This window comes from Mus pahari, chromosome 15 (genome assembly GCF_900095145.1).
Source record: "Mus pahari chromosome 15, PAHARI_EIJ_v1.1, whole genome shotgun sequence".
Taxonomy (NCBI): Eukaryota; Metazoa; Chordata; class Mammalia; order Rodentia; family Muridae; genus Mus; species Mus pahari.
The window spans coordinates 74,291,611-74,309,892 of NC_034604.1; positions in this window are offsets into that span (position 1 = coordinate 74,291,611).

Consider the following 18,282-nt stretch of genomic DNA (forward strand, 5'->3'; position numbering starts at 1 on the left):
GAGAGAGAGAGAGAGAGAGAGAGAGAGAGAGAGAGAGAGAGAGAGAGAGAATGCTCACATGACTGTCTAATGGGAGGAGAGTAAGAGACAGAGACAGACAGACAGACACAGAGAGACAGACACACGGAGACAGAGATAGCCATACACACACACACACACACACACACACACACACACACTGAGAGAGGTAGATAGACATACACGAACACACACACACTGAGAGAGACAGGCACAGAAAGAGACAGACACACACAGAGGGACAGACAGACACACACTGAGAGAGAGACAGGCAGATACACATACACACACAGAGGGAGACAGGGAGAGAGAGACAGAGAGACACACATACACAGAGAGAGGTATACATACACACACACACACACACACACACACACACACACACACACACACTGAGAGAGACAGACCGCAGACAGACAGACAGACAGACAGACAGAACGACAGACAGAACTGAGAATGGTGTAGACTTTAGAAACTTCAAAGACCAACCCCTCCTCCATTAGGGCCACACTTCTCAAACAGTTCCACCAACTGGGAACCAAGCATTTCAAATACATGAACCGGTAGAGAGCATTCTCATTCAAAACACCATAAGCAACCACAAACACCCCGACTGTACCTTTCAGCCTTCAGAGTGAGAAAACAGTAGAGGAGGGCTGCCCTTCTCCGTGTCAGCAAACATGCACCCCATGGAGCACCTGGGTGTCCCCAAGATCCACACATAGAGAAGGTAACTGCACATGACTCTTCTCTTCTGTGGCTGTCATTGATTGGGTCACTTGATGGATCCATTTTGGAGTTCAAGGAGAAGCAGATGTGAGAAATCACATCATCAATAAGAAAGTGGGTGACAAAGCTGGCATCTACTGATCCTGCAAAGCAAGGACCGAGCTAAGAAGTAGATGTAATGGGATGTCGCTGGCCATGACGTGTTCAGAATGATCAGATACACAAGCAGCCTGATGATGGACACCTGCCTTGCTGGGTGCCTGTGACTTGTCAGGCATGGAGCTGAGCATTATCCATGTGACCTCTCTGAGCTTCAGTGTGACAGCCACTGGTGACCCAGTGTTGTCCTCATTGCCTTATTCTCAGGACATGGTGTCCCTCCTTGCTCTGTGTCACTCTCACTATGAAGATGGGCACCCAACTCATTATGCCAAGGTGCAAGAAGGTGCAGTCACTTGTCATTAGTCACCTGGGAGACGTTTTGTCAAGCCCAGGAAGGACAGAGCTTGGCTGAGTTGGATGGTGGTTTCCGGGAAATTGGGACCCTGCCTGGATACTTCATACATGTATTGTACATGTCTTCTCTGGAGACTTAGGCATAGAGAACTATACTATATCCACAAACTATAGGGAATGATGCCAGCCATGGCTGAGGCAGAGAGCAGAGCAGGATGAATATGCTCAGGAAGATGACCATCACACAGTTTGTTTCTAACAGTGTAAAGGGGCAGCCTGCATGAGGGTGATCGGAGACAAGCCAACAATAGACTGTAGCAGAAGTGCTCCTGCGTCCTCACTGGATGTGCCTAGCATGGACCTTTCTGCCCTGCTTCCTCTCCTGCTCAACTGAAAATGAATAGGAGGGAAGAGCACTCTGGAGGGAGGAGCACCCTAGAGGGAGGAGCACCCTGGAGGGAGGAGCATCCTGGAGGGAGGAGCACCCTGGAGGGAGGAGCACCCTAGAAGGAGGCGCACCCTGGAGGGAGGAGCATTCTGGAGGAAGGAGCACCCTGGAGGGAGGAGCACCATAGAGGGAGGAGCACCCTGGAGGGAGGAGCACCCTGATCATGACCTAATGAACAACAGCCCTGGAGAAGTGCCGGCTCTAGCTGCATCATTATCACCTATCTAAATATGAATAAAAAAATCACAGGAGCATGTGACACTAGTTTCTGGAAGCAAGACCTAGACACTAGAAGTCACAGTTGGAGCTGCTGGGCACTGTGCTTTCTCCCTACTTCTCTGTGACAAACATGCGTTCTGGAGAGATCTCCTGGAGCTGGTACCTCTGGCCTCCAGTGCATAGGGATGCACCTGGCCACGTGCCACTGATCCCAGCTTCTTTCTTTCTGGCTGACGCTCAGGTACCTAGTTGACAGTTGAACTCCAGCCCATGGATGAAAGAGTTAAAACTCAACATCTTTTTAGTATTTTAGGGTGATTCTCTTTATCGGCGTGACATCCATGCTCAGAGTGCTCTTGCTACACTATTCTTTTAAAAGTACACTTGTCAGGGTCCATTTGCAACCAGCTACCTTGATGGTGACATCAGCCATGCCTGTGGTTCACCTTGTGACCTTACAGAGACAGCAGATGGGCCCGGTAATAAATCCCGATTATTAGTGAAGGAACCACTAGCTTGAAAGGCGGCTTTGAGCTGTGATGCTTGTTATCTGCTGGACAGGGAGTTGTAATCTCTGTCAGGGCGGGGAGAGGCGATGAGGGCTTTGCTCTGATCCTGTTTCCAACCCCCAGTCCTCCCTCCTTTCTTGTGTCCTTCCCTTCTCCTTTTTCCTCATTCCCTTCCTCCTCTATTATTTTTCCTTTTCCTTTCTTCCCTCCCTCTTTTCCTCCCTCCCTCCCTCTTTCCTGTACAACAAAGACGCTCCCATCACCGGAGAAGGCTCAGCTGTCAGGTAGAAAGTTGAATCCTGACCTCTAAGATTCTTAGGAAACAATATATGTTGGAGTTAAAATTCATAGTTATTGTGAATTTTGAGATTTAATGACAACCTTTTAAGATTCCTTTAGACTATGAGCATTGATGGGTCACATCCGTTTCCAAAGAGAAGTGGTTTCAGACTAACCTACCCTGCCAAAAAAATGTAGCCTGTGTTCTTTTGTAAGCCTGGCTTTATAAGACCTCCTCTGACTTTTTGAAAAGATTTTGTAAATGGATGCAATAAACGTTGCCTTCACAAAAGCTTTCCATTGTGTCTTAGAGATTCTCCCATTAAATCGAAAGTTTGGGATGAATACAAACCATTTACTTTTTAACCCATGGCTTCCCTGTGGGGAACAGCAGCTCCTAGTGGAGTCCAGTCTTCTGCAGCCTCAGTCCGGGCAGGGCCTATCTGAGAAAGTGGGTCCAAAAGACCAGAAGTCAGTTTACCTTGTGTTGCCATGACAGTGCAGGTTGGGTCCACAGGGAAGGAGAGAGTGAAAACTGGCATCAAATCTCAAGCACACACACACACACACACACACACACACACACACACACACACGCATGCACACACGCACCTCTGTGTGCATTAGTACCTGTGTGCACACCTGTGTGCACTCTCTTGCCATGAATCAGTGAATCTGTGCATAAGTGTACAGTGTGTATGTGCCAGTGAATGCCTGCTTGGGTTTAAATGTGTACGTTTTTCTGTAAATATATGTTTTTTGCTAACATACCCAGGTGTTTTCTTATTTCTCTCTCCCTTTTGCAGAAACAAGCCTGTGAAACACCCTAGGGCTAATGTACTAATTATCAGTGTCTGTGCATGCCTTCCCAAACATCTCTTCTATAACCCCTGGAAAAATTCTGACATATTATAAACTGTTTGAATTAGCGTAAATCAGTAAACAACACATTGGTGCCAGCCCAATAGTGGAAGAATGCTGTGCATACAGAGTGGCTCAGCCCAGCCGTGCCAAAGCTAGCCATGGCGCGTGTCAATTTAATTCAACTCGAAATATTTATGAGTTTCCAGATGGAGAGGGGCCTTGGTAGGGACCAAGATAATCCAGGTGTGCACTGGATCCCTACATGACATGCGAGGGCATGAGTTTAAGCCATGTGGCGCACTTGTGGGTGTGACACAGCAGCAAGAAACAAGAAGGCATGGAAAGGGACAATTTCCAGGAGTCCAGCCCCTGGACCATGTTTCATTTGTTTCAAGTGAGCTATCCCATGTGCTGAGGAATGATGATTATTACAGAAGTACCCAGGTGGGCAGGCACAATTTCATAGGTAAGCGCCTTGTGTAGTTTTTGCGTGTGGCAGTTACCTTAACAACAGAGCTGTGCTTACATTCTCTGCTCAGAGAGTTTTAGATCAAAGCTAAGAGCCGTCTTTGTGTTTGCTGATGTCCCATTTGGAAGCCCAGCAGGTATGAAATGGTTCAGAACACATGCTAACAGGAGGCTTGTAGGAGTGAAGGAGAGGGACTGCATCAGTGGACAGCCCAAGCCACCTGGCCAGGAGCCTGTGGAGTGGCAGGGCTCTCAGAAGGACATGGGTGGAAGTGGAACAAGGTTGTGTGGGAGGAGACACACAGGACCTCGAGCTTTGTCACCCTGGACTAGGTGGGGCAATCTGGACTCCAGGATTCTTCTCAGTCCCACAGCAGGGGAGAAATCGCATTTGACACATGGAATATTAGCAGCTGGTATAAACACTGGATGTTTCTCAAAGCACCTTATGCCAAAAATACGAGCTTTGGGAGTAGTAGACTCCATAGTCTCTAGGGAGTAGTGAGTCCCATAATCCTCTGCCGTGACCTAAGAGCTATTTGCCATGACCCTGCAATCTTTTCGAAGGCTTGTCCTGAACAATGCAATTCTAGCCAGCCATACCTATGTGACTGTCATTCCACATAGCTGCTATAGCCAGCCCAGCTGACACCCTGTCTGCCTGTACTATCGCTGGACTCTCCTTAGACACCAAGGCTCAGGTCTCCCAGATATTAGAGACAGATCCAGGGACCTTCCTGCAACCCTGTGTCCTGAGATCACTACTCTATGGCTTGTTTGTTTTGAGACAAAGTATTCCAGGCTGGCCTCTCAGTCGCTATGTTGATGAGGATAGCCTTGGATTCCTGAGCTTCTTGCCTCTACTTCCCAAGTGCTGGGACTGCGGGTATGTGCCACTGTGCCTGCCCTGTAAGAGTCTCTTGTGTCACTACTCGTGTGCTATCTATGTGTCCCCAGAACCGGGGATAGTGGTAGCCTCAGCAGTGAGCTCTCTTACCTTTCCCCCACTGTGTCCTCGAGTGATCAAAGTCCTTTACTTACATTAACTCACATAATCAATATCTGATTAATCTCAGCACTTGATGAACGCCAAGTCCAGAAGGCTACAGGATGTGTAGGAAGCAGTCGTTGAATAAGTGCTTACACAAAGTGATCATATCGGGGGGGGGGGGTGCACTCAGGGTACTAGCTGCCAGAGTCACTTAAGCAAGCCACCTGGCCTTGTTAGCTAGCCTCCCATTTCCTAAGTATGTAAAACTGAAACCCGAACTCCCTGTAGCTCAACCCACTCTAAGCAGAGAAAGCACCACCTCCCAGAAGCCATTGCAAGGTGTGTGTGTGTGTGTGTGTGTGTGTGTGTGTGTGTGTGTGTGTGTGTTGGATATATACATAGGGAAAGGAAAAAGATCTTTTTTTTGAGGATAAATTGTAAACAGTAATAGGTTGGCGAATGCTGGAAACCTGGCCTATAGCAGGAAAGTCTAGGAAGGGTGCTATGAACTAACCTGCTCCCCAGTCAGGATCTGGCATTTTAAACCCATGCATACTAAGCCTGATAAAGATCAGCGAGGGAAAGAAGCTCGACTCCTTGAGGCAGGTGTAAATGAAAAGGGAGGCTTGGGTATAAAGCCAACAACTACTTTAAAATCTAAAACTACCCACCTTTCCGTAATTTTCTTTAATCATGGTAGAAATTCCTTCAGTATTCATAGTGTTATGTGGAACCCATTTTTTACATATATTATTAGATAGTATATGTGAAGTTTGTTAAGATGACATTTGGCTTACCCAAACCAAGTATTAGGAGAGGTTATAGCCCAGAAACTAGTCCCCTCTCCTCAGGACAGAACATCTCACCACACAGAGATTACTGGCTAGGCGCACTTGTTATAAGTTTCCCTGTCGAAGCCTTAATAAATTTTCTACATATAAAGCGATTCTCGATTTCACAGTGCAAAAGAAAATGCAATTTAACTATCTAGATGTTGGTGTTTGTGCACAAAGGTCACATACTAGAGAACACCTGTAGGTTGCTCCAACAATTTGGAACAGGTAGGACATTCAGACAGTTCAGTATGAGAGACAATACTGCCGACAGGCTCCATGAGCTGAACAGCTTACAGTGCAGGGCGGTGATTCCATCAGGAACCACAGCTGAACCTTTGTCCTGGTATGTGATGTGTGTCTGAATCTCTGAGTTCCGAGAGAAGATACTCCTAGGGATCATGCTCAGGCCATGGAAAGACAGACAGCCCCATGAGCCCAAGCAGAAGACAGATATCATGCCTGCCCCTCTCCTGGGCTGAGGCACACTGCTCATACTACATTTTCCTAAGTGGTTTCAGTATTGACGGATTGATTTCAAACTCGTTTTATGGAAATCTCCCAGTTTAATTAGATGGCTTTCCAGGGCCTGACAGCCATGCTTTTCATTAGTAACGAGTGTCGTGTGCCTGTAGAATCGGCCACTGCAAGTCCTAAAAGCCATCTTCATCCACAGTCGATCAAAAGCAAGAGACAGCCCGCCACAGAGCCAGACCTGCACGCATGGCCACCTCATCAATTAGGAGCAAATGGCCAAGAAAAGATGTATTCTTAGCATCTGAGCAAATAATGGAGATGGGTAAATGAAATTTGGTAAATCAAGATGAAATACATCTCTGGGTCTCTGTCAGCCTTGCTCTTGATTGGAGGATGGAAATAAAATTGATCAACTAGTGTCCACTCGGGATCGGAGGCCTCTGCCATAGACCCCTGTGCTTTAGTTAATGGCAAGCTCAAGCCAGATACAGTCTCTCACATATCACACTGAGCTGTTTTTGGTGTCTGACTCTGTTCACATATGCCGAATCCTGTGTGAACCACCCAGGCTCAGTTTCCCATAACATTTATTCAGAAACCTTAAGATTATTTTTGTTTTGATTAAAACAAAACTTTTAAGGTAACAATTTAGCTTTCCATACTTCTTTACAGTGTGATTATGTGTGTGCCTCCTCTAGACAGAGCAGGTACCTACCTCTGTGAGCGTTTGTGTACATTATCTAGCTTCAGCTGTAACCAGCTGTATTCCATAGGTATGGCAACTGAACTATCTGGGCAACACGTGTCTCTTCGAGCCTTGGTGGCTGAGCCACATGGACATGAGAGTGCCCCACAACTGGCCAACAACTGAACAATCCAGTGTGCCACTGCAGCAAATACTTGAGAAGGTTGAGTTTTAGGAGAGAAGGGGCTACAGAGGGTTTAGCCTGCCTTTGTTTGGCTTCCTGGCTTTGAGTCTGTTGACTCATCAGGGCAGGAGAAAGTGGGAGATCAAATACCACATGGGAGGTGGAAGAATGAGAAAGGAAGAGACCAGGGTCCCTGTCTTCCTCAAGGCCATGCTCCTTAATAACCCAGAGACCTTGCTTTAGGCTGCATGCCTTAAGAGTCTAACTACCTCCCAGTAGCGCCAAGCTGGTGACCAACCTTTCAACACTAAATTCTTGGGGGATGCTCAAGCTTCCAGCTACAGCATCAAGACAGCTTCACTTACTCAGATATTTCCAGCATGACTTTGCTGTCAACTCTTACTGTGTGTTTGTCCTGTGTCCTGAAGTTTCATATTTTCTTCCATAAACTCAAAGGAGAAAGTCCACTAGTGGCCTTCCTGGTACCTGTAGCCTTCAGACAGATCACAACAAAGCGTCAGCTTGAGGAGGAAGAAGTCCTCAAACTCCAGATGTTCCCACCCTCTGATATTACCTTCGCCATGCACAGGACTAGCAAACTCCTGAAACTCACCACAGGAAGGCAAGCAGTGCCCCTCACCCACATCTTTGCAGCCCTCTGGGATCTGTAATCACTCTTCTACCTCCTAAGGGATATCAGCAGCCTGAGGACTTCATCATCTCTGGGGACACCAGCAGGAGCTGTGTCTGAGAATGCAGGAGCTCAAGCAACAGCTGGGGGAAGAAACAGAAGTAGGGCCATGAGGGAATGAATGGTGCTTGCTTCCAGGTTCATGCTCATGGACCTTACATAGCCCAGTCCTACCCTCTTAGGGATGGTTCCACCCACAGTGGGCTGGGCCCCCCTACTTAACTGTCAAGAAAATTCCCATAGGCCAGTCTGACAAAGGCAACTACTCAGCTGAGTTTCCCTCTTCTTAGAGGTGTAAAGTTCACAACCAAGAGCAACCCAAGGGTGTTTTCCAGTGCAAATGGTTTTGAAAGAGTAGAGAGTAAATGGATGGGGTGCTGAGAAGGATGGGAACCATGCTCAGGAATCCAAGCACAATGTCCTGTTGTTGTTCTTGTTGTTCTACAAAGACCTATGGGTAGTACTGGGACTATTCAGGGCTTATTCTCTGGGAGATGTCTTTGGCTCCTAGACATGGGGGAAAGGACAACTCTGCTTCAAGACTATTGTTCTAAAAGTGGCAGGTTCAAATACTCGGTCATTAAGGTAATAAAGTAGATCTACCAGTGGTATGCTGATTTACTTGATTTCACAGACCCCCATGATTTACACCAGGTGGTCCTCCCACCAATCCTGTATACTGTTAGAGCCCAGCCTCTGTTCATGCAATGGATTGGCTCCTTGTGGCTTTCATTCACGGTAAAGAAACCTTTCTAGTAGGTCACAGGAGGGAGAAACGAGAAAGGCTCCCCCAACCCTGGCTTCCATGAGGGGGTTGACAGATCAGCTCAAGCTTAACCTGAAGCACATGGGCTGCATGTGATCAGGGATAGCTATACTTGCACCCCTACACACTTACAGGTGTCAATCATATCACTGTCAAAAGGTTAGATACCCTTGCGGTACCTTCCAAGATCATATGTGGGTGGGGGAGTTTGGAGTAATGGCTGGAATTCCAGGTGAAGGTCTATGTCCCTTCTCCCATCTACTTCTACTAGGAACATTAGCAGTCTTGCCACCGTTGCTATAGACATAACTCTCATTACATCGCTTTTTTTTTTTTTTTTTTTGATACTATGACAACAAACTCTGCTTTATGGTGGCCAATGGTCCTATGAGGCACAAAGGAAAGAGATGCATAATAGATTATGGATCTGCATTTATGGAGGTCATATCTAACCAGAGGGAGCAAGCATAAGCATCATTAATAGGTCACCCCATACAGTGCCGAGCTTGGTGTTTAGAATATATCATAAAATGGTAAACTCGTGACTGTGAAGGACCAGGCATCGGCTGCTTCTCTCTCAGTTCCGGCTCAAGGTCCAGGAGTCCCAGATGATGCATAGCGGCCTACCCAGCCACTCTGTCTCTTGTCAATGACAAAAGATAAGATAGGAATAACTTTGATCCTATGACGGTCAAGGGCTCACTAGGCACTCTGACACAGTGTACTTTCCCCAAATATCCCTCCAGGACCTACCGTCTCTCCATACCGAAAGGAAGGGCTGTTCTACTTGTAGGGAAGAGGTATCTGAAGCATGGCTGTTGGTTTCAATTTATCCCTTTGTAAGTATGCGGTGCATTTGGCCAATGCTGTTCACTTTTTTCTCAACTAAATTTCATCCTTGAGTCAGAAACAGGAAGGGATCAGAGGGATTCCTGTTCGCCAGGAAGGTGCCAGGAGGTACTATGTAGTCTTTACGTGTTTCTAAGATGAGTAGTCAGTGCTGGCGGCCTTTAGATGCTCAGACAGTGGGGATAGCATCACTGAACCACAAGGAGACACTGGCAGTGCGTGTAAGGCATTCTTTAGGGCAAAGGGCTCAATTCTTTCCAGGCTGAGAAAGGCCATCTTTCTCTGAGATGTACCATATTGGTCTATCTTGGGAAGTAAGGTCTATGGTTGAGGAAAGATACTAAGCTCACAAGACCCAATTACAGCCACACTGAACGAGAATCCAGGGCCAGCAGAGCATTAAGGAAGAGACCAGATTCCAGAGTTCCTGGTCATTGGAGTCTCTGGCCTTCTGGAGGGTGCATGCCACATTCCCTGTCTTCCTTTGTTTTATGGCATGACCCTGATCATTAGATAAACACCCAGAGACTCAGGAACATTGAGTCCCTCCTCTGTCTGTGGTCTTATACCCAGCATAGAAGCAGAGGGCTTTGAATTCTGTACCCACACCTGTGTACCATTGTGTTCTTCTGAGAGACTGAAGAAAGGGCAGGCCGATGGTTCCTGCCTGTGCATTATTCTCCCCTCTGATGTGTCAGGAGGGAATGGATGGAGATGAGAATCTGCATGAACTCCTGCTGTAAAGACTTGTTCAGTGCAGGTGAAGAAGGCAACTGTTCACAAAATTCCTGCTTCTTGGATCAGCAAAGGCACCTCTAGGACAGAAGGAAACAGAAGATCCTGATTAGCCTGTGGGAAAAACCATGGGTGTCGGGGCAGAAGTTGCCCACGTTGAAAATCCCCTTTGCACACTGTGGCAGATTTGGCCTTAAAAACCCATTTCTTTCTCAGACTCTCAGGCTTCTGGGGCTGGAGCAATGGCTCAGGGGTTAAGGGTGCTTATTACTCTTGCAGGAAACCCATGCTCCTCTTTCATATCAGGAGGCTCACAACTGCCTGTCCTCTGATTTCAGGAGAACTGCCATCCTCATCTGGCATGCAGGGACACCTAGACACAGACTGTTGTGGACACGACCTCAGAAGCTCTTTTTTCATTCTTCCCTTCTATTTTTCCTTTTTATGGTGGACACAAGCTCTTCACTGGATCGCAGAGGACTCATTCCCTGTCATCCCGATTGACAGTTTTCGTTGTCAACTCCACTGGATTCACAATCACCTTGGAAACACACCTCTGGCAATGTCTGTGGCTAGGCTTTCAGGGAGATTTAGTGGAGGGAAGGCTCACCCTTGGGAGCAAGGAATCCTAATGAACAGAGAGGAGAGAGCAGTGTTGGTGCGGTGGTTAAAGTTGACACAGAAGCATAAGGCGGGGACTTCTGATGCCCAGTACCAGTGTAAGTGGTGGTGGCCACGGTGGCCATGGTGGCCTGCTTACAGTGCCAGCACTTGGAAGACAGAGACAGGCAATCCCTGGGCTAACTGGATAGAGACTAGTTGTTGATGAGCTGCAATTCAGTTGAGATACCCTGCCTTAATGGATACAGTGGAGAGTGGTGCAGGAAGACCCCTGACATCAACCATGAGCATCCATAGAAGGAACACACATTCAGATATGCATGTATCATTTTACAAAACAGAGGAAACAGAGCACCAGTTTGAGGGGATCAGCCTCCACAGGCTTCTGTGACTGTGTCTTCCTGCACTGATGGATTACGGCTACAAACCAAGAGCCAAGATTAACCCTTCCCTTTGGCCGATGTTTCTTCATGGTAACATGAACACTAGAGAACACACCAATAGGTGTTGCTGTTACACTGGAGACCATCTTTGCTGCCAAGTCCTGACCTTTGACATTGGGACATACAAAACTGTCACAGAAGCATGAAGCTCATTAGCTCTGCAAGATGCTAGGGTATGGGGCGATACCAGGACCAAATCATGAGTCCTGGAAATATATCAATTCTAGAGAGACTCCTAGCAAAGATAAAGAGTTCATGGTACAAAAGTCTGTGACAAGGTTTTTAATTTTAATGAACAAGAAGTTTAATTACACTGGGTGGGGCTCCTGTTTAGAGAACAGCATCTGTGGCTATCCTCACGGCTACGGCTGTCAAAACTTGTCAAAGATGTATGCGGGTAAGAAACGCTCAGTAGTAAAAGGCTTCCAGGATGAGACAGGAGCCCGAAGTCCATCTCCTAATGCTCAGCGCTACAGACCTCAGATGCAATGGCAGTCTTCCCAGAATGGGTAAGCTCACTCTCACTGGATTACTAGGTGTGGACCACAGCTTATCCAAGTGAACAGGGACAGCATCTCTAACATCAGAGGTTCTTAGGAGGTGCTATATCACATCTTGCCCTCCATGATAGCCCCAGGTTCATACCACTACCAGATTGCCCTACCATTTATTAAACATTTTAACCAGAAAGGGACATTAAAGGGGCCTTCAGATTAGGAGAACAATTGGAAATCCTCTAAGAAAGGAAATATCGTATTAATTCATTAAGTCAAACTGCTTGTCTCTACATTCGTATGACTGGAATTGTGGTTCATTAACTTCATTTCTTTATATGACTTAATTAGCTCAGAGGAGGCCAGAAATTAATTACCAGCTTATATAGTTTGTGCAGAATGGCATTCTGTTTATTTAGTTTCTCCTATTAACTTTTAATCTCTTCAAACAATAAAAGAGGTAATTAGTATTTTATAAACAAAAATGAATGCAACAAAGGCAAATAATTTGCCAAAGATCCTGTGAGGAACTGATAGTTGAATGGCAGATGCATTAGACTTCTACAGTGTCAACTGTGAACACAAGGCCATGGTGCATATGTGGGCCGGAGGTAGGGTACCCCCATCCATCACCAGAGAAGGAGTCTCCTGGAGAACCTCACGGAGCAGACACCAGTCTTAAAATACCTCCTGCCATTTGTAAATAATTACCCATGGATACTCAACCCACTCTCCATGTCCTTTCTCCAAAGGCTGGAGGACATCTTTACATACAAACAAAAGGTTCATGGGGGAATTCAGCTCAAGTATCCAGCACCAGTCTTCTATATATCCCTGTGCCAAGGGGACAGCAAAGGATGGGCTAGGCTAGTCAACTTTACTGCCTGGATATGCTAGTTACCATAATATATACCATATAGTTATTGAAGTTACTAAAAGAACTAAAATGTGGGCTGACATTGAAATTGATATTCCTGAGAGTAGAATATATCTGATGTAAGAACACACACACACACACACACACACACACTCACTCACTACCAGTGTCAGTCAGTAAAAACCAGCACAGTATACTTTTAATGTGGTGTGTCTCCTGAATTTTTAATCCTCCAATGCTTTTAAACTTCAAAGGAATTTTCACAGTGCATGTATTTTGCCAGTTTCCAGCAAGATATGTAATGAATTACAGGAGTTATTTAATCAATGTATTTTGTTAGCATAACATTAATATTAATTAAATGTTCATTAAAAAAATTGAATCCTTAACAGCCTGACACCAAGGGCTTTAAATGTTGTGTTCAAGCCGTCGCTCCACAGGAGGCAGCTTCCCCGGGAAGCTCTTATCAGACAAACTTATATTAGCAGAAAATATCCAACAAGTTCTTTTAACACGCATTATTTCCTGCAAAATAATAACCTGAACTGAAAAGATCCACGGTCCATGGCATCTGATTTGCCCTGCACTGCCGCAAGCAAGTATCCCCCGAGAGCTGCACGCTATGGCGCGTGCTCAGCGCAATGAGATCGTGCACAAGAGAAAACCCATCCACCAATTCTTTTAGGTCTATAAATAGTGCCGTGAAAAACCCAGCCATATTCTTGCATCCAAAGAGATCTGTAACCTGGAAGAGTAGTGAGGGGGAGGCGGCCCCTTCCTCCTACCCTGGCTGAAGAATCCCCCAAGGGCGAGGTTTTCAAAGATGGTCACTGGATATGGGACATTGGCTATCTGATGGTATCAATACCTTGCGACTGAAGCTTTGAATTTTGCAGTCACTATGGGGCCATATTAAATTGTTCATTAGAAAGATTTGGATGATCAAAATTGATTTTAATCCATAGCAAAATGGAGCTTTTTATCCCCAGCTCTGCCCTGCCAGCAGCCTCTTCTGCCTGTCCTGTCCTGCAATCCTTCCGATGTGAGCAGCTGCCATCTTTCCTGATTAGCAGATAGTCCTGGGTGCTTATTGCCAGCATTAGCCTCCCAGCACAGACCACGATGGTCCCCAGATGCAGCTCAAGCGGCTGTCCCCAGGGGCTATGATCCTACCTCGGGTTGGAGAACCGACTCACAGAGGATAGGCCTGAACACATTGTGTATGTGAAGCCCACAATGCTTCTACCATCTTCTCTGTTGGAACAGGAAAAGTATGTGTGTGTTTGTGTGTGTGTGTGCATGTGCGTGTGTGTGTGCGTGTGCGTGCGTGTGCGTGTGCATGTGTATGTGCGTGTGCGTGTGTGTGTGTGTGTGTGTGTGTGTGTGTGTGTGTGATATACACTCACATTGGGATAGTCACTGAAGGAACCACAAAATTGGTTCGAGTGTCCAAGCAAATGCAGCTCTGGTTAGAGTAGAATGCTAGAAAATTCCGTTCCCCACCCCCACAAGCTACACAATCAGAGGGTTGTAACCTGGAAGATGTCAGCATTCAGCAACAGTGCCTGAGGAAGGGATACTTCCTCTCTGCTTGGCTACTTTGCCCAGTGAAAGGCTCCGTGTTCACGGCAGGTTTCAAGGGTGGCTTTGGAGGCCCCACCCTTATAAGTTTCTCACCATCCTTCCTTTGTGAATTAGACAAAATTCTCCAAGCCACAGCACTGTCTTCACTGGTGTCTGTGTTCTGTGACTTAACCCAAAAAGCTGCTCCCAGGTAGGCGTCTCTCGTCCCTGTCACCCGTCCCATGTCTTCCCCTCATGTACTACTTCCTAGAAATGATGGTTCCTCATTACTTCAGAAACACATCAATCCAGGGCACAGACTTATGAACAGAATCTCTATGGTCTCCAAGAGCTGAAATCTCATCTATGTCTACTACTCCCACACCTGAGATTCTGAGATGACTGTGATTGAGAAACAAAGAAAAAGCAAAAACACCTATGTATTCATTAACTAGAAACTTCTCACAGAGCCAGCCTGTACATACTGTGAAGGGAAACGACAAATTTCTTCAGTTCAAGGACCATTCATTCCCTCTTTCACAGACAGGAAGATTCTAACTTATAAACTTCACTCTGGGATGAAGTGAAGTGTTCACCATGCAACTATGATCATCTGAGTTCAGATTCCAGCACACGTATCAAAGCTGTAGGCAGTAGAGCATACTTGTGACCCAAGGGCTGGGGTAGGGGTAAAGAAAGGTGGATGGGGATTGGGGGCTTGCTGGACAGCCAGACTACGCAAAGCAATGAGCTCCAGGTTCAAGAAGAGACCCTGTCTCTAAATAGATAAGTAGATGGACAATAGATGATAGATAGATAGATAGATAGATAGATAGATAGATAGATAGAATAGTAGATAATCAATTTAGCCTCATACTCTGACCTACAACTCCCCCTTCCCACACACACAGGCACACACAAGCAAGGAGGGAAGGAAGAAAGGAAGAAAGGAAGGAAGGAAGGAAAGAAAGAAAGAAAGAAAGAAAGAAAGAAAGAAAGAAAGAAGCAAGGAAGGAAGAGAGGAAGGAAGGAAGGAAGGAAAGAAAGAAAGAAAGAAAGAAAGAAAGAAAGAAAGAAAGAAGAGAGGAAGGAAGGAAGAAAGGGGAAGGAAGGAAGGAAGGAAGAAAGAAAGAAAGAAAGAAAGAAAAAGAAAGAAAGAGGAAGGAAGAAAGAAAGAAAGAAAGAAAGAAAAAGAAAGAAAGAGGAAGGAAGAAAGAAAGAAAGAAAGAGAGAGAGGAAGGAAGAAAGGAAGAAAGGAAGAGAGGAAGGAAGGAAAGAAAGAAAGAAAGAAAGAAAGAAGGAGGGAAGCAAGGAAGGGAAGAAGCAAGGAAGGGAGGAGGAAGGAAGGAAGGAAGGAAGGAAGGAAGGAAGGAAGGAAGGAAGGAAGGAAGGAAGGAAGGAAGGAAGGAAGAGAGCCTCAGAGTCTTAGTATATTGCTCAGAATTGTATGCACAACAGCATGACCACTGGGCCAATTACCCCAGTTACCTTAGACCAACAGTCCTGCTTCAGAGAATAAATCCAGCAGGTTCAAGTGATCCCCAGCAAGGATACCAGTGGCTTCTCTACCTGTACATGGCAACAGTGCTGGGTATGACATGGTCAAGAGTGATCCTGTGTCTGGGGACATAAAGTGCTGACCTCAGAGCAGGTGGCATGCACTTGCAATTCCAGTACTGGGAAGTCAGAGCCAAGAAAATCTCACATGGAGAGCTCCAGGCCATTAGGAGATCCCTTCTCAAACCAACAATGTAGCTAACATCTGAGGAACAACAGCCAGGGTAGTCCTCTGTCCTCTACACACACACACACACACACACACACACACACACACACACACACACACACACACACACACAAACTCATGCAACTCATACCATCATGCAAACACACACAAACCCATACACACAGTATAGCATATGTCCAAGTCAAGCCCTGCAGCCTCAGTCTTGGTGGCCTGTAACATCACCCTGAGCTGAGTCACACCCCAACCTCTCTATCAACTCTGCCAATTTTCTGTCCTGTCCTTTACTCCCCTGAATTCCTTCTTTCACACCCAAGAGTCCTTAGCAAAGGCAGTACCATGATTTCTCAGGTCTACACGGCAGAAGCAGGCATGCACTCCTCAGATACGCGAGGAGCTTGGGTATATCCCATAAGCAGATCAGTAGACTCTGTTCAGCAACTCTTCCCTTAGTGGACACCTCAGTGGAGTCACCCAGGAACACTCACAATGCCACAGTTTCCCAGGCCACTGGACATTCCATGTTCAAGAGGAAATGGAGCCCTAACAGGTTGTCCCTAGTAAATGGTTCTTAGACCACTCTGAAATTCACAATAGTATTCCTCTCACGTGATAAAGATTACCGGAGTAACAGGGCAAAGTCAATTCCTCCTTCCCACCTTGAATTTGGAAAGGGTGATATTCTCTTGGATGTGTGGCCTGCTCAATACCTGAGTGAGCCTCCTTACAGCATATAGGCCTGTATGTCCTAAAGAAAACAGTGGGGATGGAACATAGAATCCTAAAACAAAGCCAGTTAGCTTCTTGCAAAACTCCAATTTTCCCCTCATATATGATGGTCTGAGAGACTTCCAGAAGCCATAAGGAAGAGGGTTTGGGGTTTAGAACCTCTGGTTGAGGAGATCACGGGTACATAGAGTAGGAGACACTGTACTGCAAAAGAGCTTTAACTTAATCAAAGTCTTTTGTAACAGCCTGATCCTTGAAAATTATTTCCAAACACTTACCACAAGACAGTGAACAGTGTCCCAGGGTGTCACCCAAAGAGACTCAGGGCAGGGCACATTGCCTACAGACAGTGTTCTTGATACACTCAAGGAAGTTGAAAATCAATAGCTGTGTAGTTTTTGTTTTGTTTTGTTTCACGCACACTGTGGAACAATGGTACTTATTTGTTTCCAAGTACAGAACACCGTGTTTTGAGTCTCCACAATTTGTTTTAAACCAGTCGTATAAAACTGTGGGAGCAAAGTTAAGTTCCATAGGTGTGTTGGCCTTGCATAGCAGCTAACACACAGCAAGCAGCTAATGCTGTGTAGCAGGATGGCCTCTGTGAGATACGTTGCTCACCTGTCTCGCCTCTGATTGCTTGGGTTTGTTTTTGTTGCTGTCACCAATACAGTCAAGGTACCCTGCCTTCTTTTGCCTTCAGCAACTCTGGAGTTACTGAAAATCCTTTTACCTCCCAGATATGTCTAACCTCACTTCTCCTGAATCTCTCTCACCCACAGATGGACCAATATTTTAAGTTGTTGTAGCAACAGCTCCACTCAAGGGACTGTCATTTCCTCAGACTCCCTTGGGAGATGAAAGCTGCTTTCTTGGACAACTACGTTGTTGCCATTACACTTACGCCATATTAACTGTGCTTCTCTCTGGAAGAACATCGCCATATCACCACTGTGCTGCTGGTCCCACCCCACACTTTCCCAGGCCTGAGGCTCCTCTGTTATACACTTACCCTGAAAGTTCTAAGGAAAGCTTGCCCTCGACCTCAGCTCTGGAATTCTGCACTACACCACACACACACACACACACACACACACACACACACACACACACACACACGGCCTCCCATCCCCCTGAAATACTGATGTATATGCCAATGCACAGAGGAACCACTGGGTCCCTACCTGCCTAGGGAGGAAATGATCGTTTCCTTTATTCTCAACCGTGGACCAAGGTTATTCTCTTTATCATGTGCGGATTTTATTGAGTGATGCCAAGGCAGATGAATAGGAGCAAATAATGACAGGGCTGCGGTGATGAAGCACGAGGCGGGGTCGCCGAGGTTCTGCACTGAACAAATTGAGTCCCATCTACTTCTCATCCATTATTTAGGGGTGATTGGCCAGGCTTGGCTTCTATAGATTTGATAATCATTCAGATGTCCATATTTAATATGTAACATAAATTTCTCATTTGAATGTCGATGGCTTGTCAACTCTGAACAACAATGCATAAAAGGAGAGGTAACGTATGGGATTCTCAGAAATATTTGACACGGATAAATATGTAAGAGAAAGATAATAAAACCGGCTTCTGCCCGCCTGCCAGCG